Here is a 7,818-nt window from a genome sequence, read left to right on the forward strand (position 1 = left end):
CAAGTCGCACAATTGTGAAAGGGGCCTTACAAGGTCTCTAACATCCACCAGCTCTGTGATGTCATCATGGAGGAGGGGAAGAGGACTGCAGTGACAACCTGTGAAGCTCTGGTGAACTCCATGCCCAAGAGGGTTAAGGCAGTGCTGGAAAACAATGGTGGCCACACAAAATATTGATAATTAGGGCCCAATTTGGACATTGTCACTTAGGGGTGTACTCACTTTTGCTGCCAGCGGTTTAGACATTAATGGCTGTGTGTTGAGTAAAGTTACACTGTTATACAAGCTGTACACTCACTACTTTACATTGTAGCAAAGTGTCATTTCTTCAGTGTTGTCACATGAAAAGATAGAATAAAATATTTACAAAAATGTGAGGGGTGTACTTACTTTTGTGAGCTACTGTGTATATATATATATATCAAATCAGCTGAGTCATTTAATTCACACCAGGATGCAAACAAGTGACTGTTAATTTTGGTCAACTGAAAAAAATAATTGGATCTATTTTTAGCTGAGGTCAGTGTGATTTAAAAATTGAAGACAAGCAGATAAAATCCAGTCCTAACCCCCATCTCCAGCCCCCCTCCCCCCTCCCCCATACACCTCTATGTAGTGAAATCGGGAATTCCCCAACAGTCATACATTGGGATAAACAACATGGGGGGGTTAACCCTTCATTGACATTTTATTTGTAATGCAGTGTTGAACAATTTTACTGAACAAAGATTTTTCAGCAGTGTAATTGAGCAGAGTGCAAAAATTTAACTGCCAACACGATTCGCAGCACCGGTCGAGTGCAGCCCTAACTGCCGCTGAGAAAGCTATAAAAGGGACTGCAGGCAGAGGGCGCTGTGTCAGTTGAGATTTGACTCTTGTAGTGAACACACCTGTGTGTGATCTGTTCTGAGAATTCTCATTCCATTTACAAAGCGAATATTCAGATATCTTTCTGAGTAGCTGAGTGAATAAACTGATATTTATTATTTTTTTGTCACTTTTCTCTATTCTTAGTGACAAATTTGGAAAATGAGCTTTTTTAAAGTGCTCGCTATTTTCTGCTTTCTGTACCTTGTTGGTGTAGAATTTGCTCATGCCCGGCCATTGTTCACCCGCCTGGAGGTTACAGCCGGCTCTACACTGGTGATCCCATGTGTGATCACCAAAAATTATCTCTCTGGTAGAAGCAGTGTTGGGATTGCGTGGGGAATGACTCCGGAAGGAGGCGGTCCTTACATTCCCATCCTGCAGGAAGATATTAAAATACTGCAGAAAAAACAAAAAAAGGATTGCTCCTTGGTCATCAGCCCGGTCCTGCAAAGTGACAGCGGAACCTACTTGGCCAGCCTCACCGTGGACAACGTCCAGCATCATCCATTCAAGAAGGTCATCGTTCACGTGATTGGTAAGTATTACAGGATTTGGTTTATTGTTCATTCTATGGGGGGTCTCTCCTGGTGTGGGGAGGTACTGAGGACCAGGACCAGGCTGGGCAGGCATAACTCAGAGTACTTGTGGGTTTCTGGGTAATCTTTTACCCTTTCCCTGCCAGTTCTCTCCCCCACACAAAGTACAACGTACATCTTATACCCAAAAATAAACACAGGAGACGGCCGGTCATTGCAATCTGATGTATTGTATCTCACCATCACTTCTTACACTATACACCTATAGGGACCATTACACTATACACCTATAGGGACCATTACACTATACACCTATAGGGACCTCTACACTATACACCTATAGGGACCTCTACACTATACACCTATAGGGACCTCTACACTATACACCTATAGGGACCTCTACACTATACACCTATAGGGACCTCTACACTATACACCTATAGGGACAATTACATTGACCGGTCCAGTCTGTCACCATCAGTAATGCAGCAATCTTAGTTTTCCTGAGTCCCCCATAACAGTTACCTGCCAGGAATTCTGTCGTTTTTCAGCTTCACCTGTTTACAAAAACAAGTTCTCCAGCAAAAGTGACAGTTATAATCAGGGGTCAAGTCCTGGGAAAAAAGTGTGGGAACTCACCCAAGATTACCACCTCAAAAATGAAAAAAAAAAAAAGTGTGTGTTCGTGTATAGGTATATACTTTTTGAGGAGCAAGAGCCACTTTAGCGACTTGGTAACCGGTCGCGGGCCACAATGAACAGAGCGGGCACATCAGATGATAGGTCCATGTCAGCATATGCAGAGCAGACACGGACACAGCCCGTTCTACTCTATGGGCCCTCCAATCTGATCTGCCCAGACAGAAGGGGACAGATCCCCTTCTGTTTTGTTACGTGGATTGAATTGGGTTCCTGCAGGAATCGCTGGCTGCTGCTGTCCCCCAGGTGGGTATGGCTGGTGGCTGCTAACTGGCTGTTCTCCAGGGCTGGTACTGCTGGCTAGTACTAATGGTGGGTTACGTATACTTGGAGTAGCAAATTTCCCTAGTTCTCTATCTCTTGCCCCTCTCTATTCTTTCTTTCTTCTCTCTCTCACTTGTTCTTTTCTCCTCCATCCCTCTCTCTCTTTCCATTTGTCTCTTTATATCGCTCTATTTCCATCTTTCTATCTCTCTCTCTCTTCTTACCTCTTTCCTTTTTCTCCCTCCTCTCTCTCTCTCTCCCTCCTTCTCTCTCTCTCCCTCCTTCTCTCCCTCTCTCCCTCCTTCTCTCCCTCTCTCCCTCCTTCTCTCTCTCTCCCTCCTTCTCTCTCTCTCCCTCCTCTCTCTCCCTCCTCCTCTCTCTCCTCCTCTCTCTCCCTCCTCCTCTCTCTCCCTCCTCCTCTCTCTCCCTCCTCTCTCCCTCCTCTCTCCTTCCCTCTCTCTCCCTCCCCCTCCTTCTCTCTCTCTCCCTCCCCCCTCTCTCCTTCCCTCTCTCTCCCTCCCCCTCCTTCTCTCTCTCTCCCTCCCCCTCCTCTCTCTCTCTCTCTCTCTCTCTCTCTCTCCCTCCTCTCTCTCTCTCGCTCTCCCTCTCTCTCTCTCCCTCCTTCTCACTCTCTCCCTCTCTCTCTGTCCCTCCTCACTCTCTCTCCCTCCTTCTCTCTCTCTCTCCCTCCTTCTCTCTCTCTCTCCCTCCTTCTCTCTCTCTCTCTCCCTCCTTCTCTCTCTCTCCCTCCTTCTCTCTCTCTCCCTCCTCTCTCTCTCCTCTCTCTCTCTCCCTCCTCTCTCTCTCTCCCTCCTCTCTCTCTCTCCCTCCTCTCTCCTTCTCTCTCTCTCCCTCCTCTCTCTCTCTCCCTCCTCTCTCTCTCTCCCTCCTCTCTCTCTCTCTCCCTCTCCCTCTTTCTCTCACTCTCTCTCCCTCTCCCTCTTTCTCTCACTCTCTCCCCCTCCTTCTCACTCTCTCTCTCCCTCCTTCTCACTCTCTCTCTCCCTCCTTCTCACTCTCCTCTCTCTCTCCTTCCCCCCTCTCTCCCTCCTCTCTCTCCCTCCTCTCTCTCTCTCTCCCCCTCCTCTCTCTCTCCCCCTCCTCTCTCTCTCCCCCTCCTCTCTCTCTCCCCCTCCTTCTCCCCCTCCTTCTCCCCCTCCTCTCTCTCTCTCTCTCTCTCCCCCTCTCTCTCTCTCCCCCTCCTTCTCTCTCTCCCCCTCCTTCTCTCTCTCCCCCCTCTCTCTCTCCCTCCTCCTCTCTCTCTCCCTCCTCCTCTCTCTCCCTCTCCTTCTCTCTCTTGCTATCTCCCTTTTCTCTCTCTCTCTCTCTCTCTCTCTCTCTCTCTTCTCTCTCTACCTCTACTTCCCTCCAGGGCAATCTTTAATATGGATTGGACCCCGGGCAAACATTTCCTTGGGGCTCCCATGCAATTTTGCTCTCCACCCCAACACCCCAAAAAATCTTTGCTATTCATTCTCATACATTTGCAGCCATGTACAGTGCTCTATGCCCACAACACATCCAATAGTCCATCTCAGGATTGAGCAAGAGAGGGTGGCTACATTCCTACCTGCAAGGAGGACAATGAAGCGGGAACTTATCTAAAAGAAAGTCAGATCACAGCAGCAAAAAATTAAAAATAAAAGCGGTAATTTGGAAAAAGCTGAGAGCAAGAGAATTAACTTTTTTTGAGCTAAGAATATACACCTTCTTTATTAGGTACACCTGTTCAATTGCTTGGTAACACAAACTGCTAATCAGCCAATTACATGGCAGCAACTCAATGCATTTAGCCATCTAGATGTGGTGAAGATGAATTGCTGAGGTTCAAACTGAGCATCAGAATGGGGAAGAAAGGGGATTGAAGCGACTTTGAACGTGGCATGGTTGTTGGTGGCAGATGGGCTGGTGGTGAGTATTTCTGGGATTTTCACACACAACCATCTCTCGGGTTTACGGAGAATAGTGGAAAAAAGAGAAAATATCCAGTGAGCGTCAGTTGTGTGGAGGACAATGCCTTGCTGATGTCAGAGGAGAATGGGCAGACTGGTTCCAGATGATAGAAAGGCAACAGTAACTCAAATAACCACTCGTTACACCTAAGGTATGCAGAATACCATCTCTGAGTGCACAACACATCAAACCTTGAAGCAGATGGGCTACAGCAGCAGAAGACCACACTGGGTGCCACTCCTGTCAGCTAAGCACAGGAAACTGAGGCTACAATTGCTGGTGATGGTGGTGTAATGGTGTGGGGGATATTTTCTTGGCACACTTTGGGCCCCTTAGTACTAATTACCCCCTTAAAGCCCGCCCACCGTACATTTACTGCAGCAGGGCGTCCCTTAAGCGCAAAATCACGTACATATCCGCGATTTTGCTTTGCCCGCCGGCCTCCCGCGATTGTCCAGGAGACAGAGAACAGCCGTCTGCCTATGTAAACAAGGTAGATGGCTGTTCTGCCAGACAGTAAGGGAGAGATCGTGTGTTCCTAGTAATCAGGAACACAGATCTCTCTCTTCCAGTCAGTCCATTCCCCCCACAGTTAGAAAACACTCCTTAGGAGCACACCTAACCCTTTGATCGCACCTGATGTTAACCCTTCCCTGTCAGTGTAATTTATACAGTAACAGTGCATATTATTTAGCACTGATCACTGTATTGGTGTCACTTGTCCCCAAAACGTGTCACTTCGCTTTTTGGGATTTTTTGTTTTACCAAAAATATATAGCAGAATACAAATTGGCCTAAACTGATAAAGAATTTAGATTTTTTTTTTTTAATTTTATTGGGAATGTTATATATCAGAAAGTAAAAAACAATCAATGTTTTTTTTTTTTCAAAATTGTCGCTCTTTTTTTTTGTTTTTTTAGTGCAAAAAATAAAAACCGCAGTGGTGATCAATGTGTGGGGAAAATAGGACATCAATTTTACTAGAGTACAGCGTCATACGACCATGCGTGACTTAAAGCAACACAGTACTGTATCGCAAAAGATGGCCTGGTCATTAAGGGGGTAAAACCTTCTAGGGCTGAATGGGTTAAGCATCATTTAAACCCCACGGCCTACCTGAGTATTGTTGCTGACCATGTCCATCCCTTTATGACTGCAGTGTCCCCATCTTCTGATGGCTCCTCCCAGCAGGATAATGCACCATGTCACAAAGCTCCAATCATCTCACCACTGGTTTCTTCACCATGACAATGAGGTCACTGTCCTCCAATGGCCTCCACACTCCCCACATCTCATCCAATAGAGCACCTTTGGGATGTGGTGGAACGGGAGATTGGCATCATGGATGTGCAGCCGACAAATCTGCAGCAACTGTGTGATGCCATCATGTCACTATGGAGGAAAATCTGAGGAACGTTTCCAACACCTTGTTGTATCTATGCCATAAAGAATGAAGGCAAAAAGGGGTTTAACCCTCTACTAGCAGGGTGTACCTAATAACGTGGCCGGTGAGTTTATATCCCAAAGTTTGTGGACTCTATACCTTTCCTATAGACTAAATAATATACACTCATTTGGGTTATTTTTTCCAACAAAATGTAGCAGAATATATTTTGGCATAAATATATGAAGAAAGATTATTTATTTGCAAAATTGTATAACAGAAATAAATAGAAACACATTTTTTTTCCAAAATATTCAGTCTTTTTTGTTTATTTAGCATAAAAAAAATAAATAAATAAATAAGCAGGCGGTGATTTATTTTGAAAGCCCCGAAAATTGGCCTGTTCAGGAAGGGGGTAAAAGTGTCCCGCACTGAAGTGGTTATAACAGAGGAGACCTTAGTGGTCTATTGTGTTATAAATGCCTGTCAGCAGTAATGTGATTTGAGCCATGCATGCGCAGATTACATGACATTTAGAGCCCACTCTGTGTGCTGCAGCGATGTGACTCCTGTGCGCATGTGCAGGAATGATGTCACTGCAGCCGGTCCATTCAAGTGTTGAAAGGTTGAGAACCCAGAAAGAAGACTGGGAGAAGAGGCCAAGGGGAGCCATGAGGGGCTCAGTTTGCAGATACATCTGTCATGAAGTGCTAGTATGCAGTGCACACACCAGTGCATTATGACTTAAATCTGCAGGGGGATGAGTTTTTTTTTTTTAAATGACTTTACTACCGCTTTGGGCCTGCTTCTCATGTATGCGGGCTGCTGTGCCTGCATTTCCCGCTGAAAAAAAGTGCATGCAGCATTTAAAAAAAAACTGTGGCCTTGAAATCGCATCATGCTTTTGCACCATATGACTCATGTGGCCCACGCATCTAAAAATGCAGCATGTTTGCAGGTGCAGGAACCGCATGTAAATCACATGGTGCAAAAATGCGATTTCAAGGTCTCTGCGTTTTTAAAATGCTGCATGCACCTTTTTTTATGGGAATTGTTGACTCGGCAGCCCATTTAAATAAATAAGCTGTTGTGCCTGCAAAAACCTTCATACATATAGAAGCAGGTGTAAAAGTAGCCCATCAAGCAGTGTAGAAGATGTCAGCACAGTGCCCCGGGTCTCTAATGAACAGCCACAGCCAGGTCAGAGTTTAGAATTAGTCTAGTACCGATATATGGGGAGCCAGGGGAGGAGAAGGACCTACCTGGACCCTGGTCTGCTCCAATCCGATCTGTGAGCTCACACAGTGCTTCTGGCTGCCACCAGCACTCTGACATGCTCTCCTATTCGAGGCCTCTCAGGTCCCGATGTACAGGCATAGCAGGGGGCGGGGTCAGACTGTCACTGGAGCTCACGGCCCCGCCTGCTCTTTCCTCGGCTGTCACATCTAGGGACTGGACAAGACTGATGGAGCTCCTGATTTTCAGGCAGCTGCCCCGCCTCCCTCTCTCATCTGCAGAGCCTATATTTTCAACTTGCCGAATAATTCAACCAATGACGTCACTTCCGCCGCGAGTACGAGCGAGTAGGACACTTCCAATAGAACTTTCAATGCAATGCCCTGGCCGCGAGAGTCGATGCCCGTGCACAGCGGAGAACACTGTGCACGAGAGTTGGATTTTTCGGCAAGAAGTTTCAACTCAACTGCGCATGCGCACGACATTTGGAGCCGCTGTACATAGTTGGAGTTTTCGGCAAGCTGTTTTCCCAGATTTTTGGAGCTTACATATATATATAAAGGATTTAAAAAAAAATCTGTAGCATGGTTAACACTTCAATCTATATATATAGATAGATATATACAGTATATATATATATATATATATATATATATAGCTTTTTTTTTTTTGATCCTCCCGTTTATTTATTTTTATTCCTATCTATAAAAATGGACAGATAAAAGAAAAATCCTAAATAAACAAATACCAGTGCCTGACACTTTGATAATATATATATATATATATACACACACACTAATATATATATATATACACACACACACACACTAATATATATATATATACATATTTTAATCCTCACATTTATATATTTTT

Source organism: Pelophylax lessonae (genome assembly GCF_965119305.1).
Source record: "Pelophylax lessonae genome assembly, contig: HAP1_SCAFFOLD_364, whole genome shotgun sequence".
Classification (NCBI taxonomy): domain Eukaryota; kingdom Metazoa; phylum Chordata; class Amphibia; order Anura; family Ranidae; genus Pelophylax; species Pelophylax lessonae.